This window comes from Arachis stenosperma, chromosome 9, assembly GCF_014773155.1.
Source record: "Arachis stenosperma cultivar V10309 chromosome 9, arast.V10309.gnm1.PFL2, whole genome shotgun sequence".
NCBI lineage: Eukaryota > Viridiplantae > Streptophyta > Magnoliopsida > Fabales > Fabaceae > Arachis > Arachis stenosperma.
Window position 1 is genome coordinate 104933897 of NC_080385.1, and position 945 is coordinate 104934841.

General features: G+C 42.2%; 1 non-coding gene across 1 annotated transcript; it reads left to right on the top strand.

Annotated features, from left to right (window-relative positions):
- The first annotated feature begins 213 nt into the window (after positions 1 to 213).
- LOC130953928 (small nucleolar RNA R71) lies at positions 214 to 317 on the top strand. Its single transcript, XR_009076088.1, has one exon. It is a non-coding gene; the product is annotated as a small nucleolar RNA R71 (small nucleolar RNA).
- Positions 318 to 945: the final 628 nt, after the last annotated feature.

Sequence of the window (945 nt, forward strand, 5' to 3'; positions counted from 1 at the left end):
GAACTCCTTTCTTCTGACTTGTCCCATTGTTCACAGGATTCTTTTCAGAAGTGTACATGAATTGGTTATTTGCAACCATTTCAATAAGCTCTTGAGCTTCTGTAGGCGTCTTCTTCAGATGAAGAGATCCTCCAGCAGAGCTATCCAAAGACATCTTGGGATAGTTCAGAGAGACCATCATAGAAAATACCTATGATGCTCCATTCAGAAAGCATGTCAGAAGGACATTTTCTGATCAATTGTTTGTATCTTTCCCAAGCTTCATAGAGGGATTCTCCATCCTTCTGTCTGAAGGTTTGGACTTCCACTCTAAACTTACTCAATTTTTGAGGTGGAAAGAACTTTGCCAAGAAGGCATTGACTAGCTTTTCCCAAGAGTCCAGGCTTTCTTTAGGTTGAGAGTCCAACCATGTCCTAGCTCTGTCTCTTACAGCAAAAGGGAATAGCATAAGTCTGTAGACCTCAGGGTCTACCCCATTAGTCTTGACAGTGTCACAGATTTGCAAGAATTCAGCTAAGAACTGATGAGGATCTTCCAATGGAAGTCCATGGAACTTGCAATTCTGTTGCATTAGAGAAACTAATTGAGGCTTAAGCTCAAAGTTGTTTGCTCCAATGGCAGGGATAGAGATGCTTCTCCCATAGAAGTCGGGAGTAGGTGCAGTAAAGTCACCCAGCACCTTCCTTGCATTATTGTTGTTTTCGGCTGCCATGTCTTCTTCTTCTTTGAAGATTTCGGTCAGGTCCTCAACAGAGAGTTGTGCCTTAGCTTCTCTTAGCTTTCGCTTCAAGGTCCTTTCAGGTTCAGGGTCAGCTTCAACAAGAATGCCTTTGTCTTTGTTCCTGCTCATATGAAAGAGAAGAGAACAAGAAAATATGGAATCCTCTATGTCACAGTATAGAGATTCCTTGAGGTGTCAGAGGAAAAGAAAAATGGGAGACAGA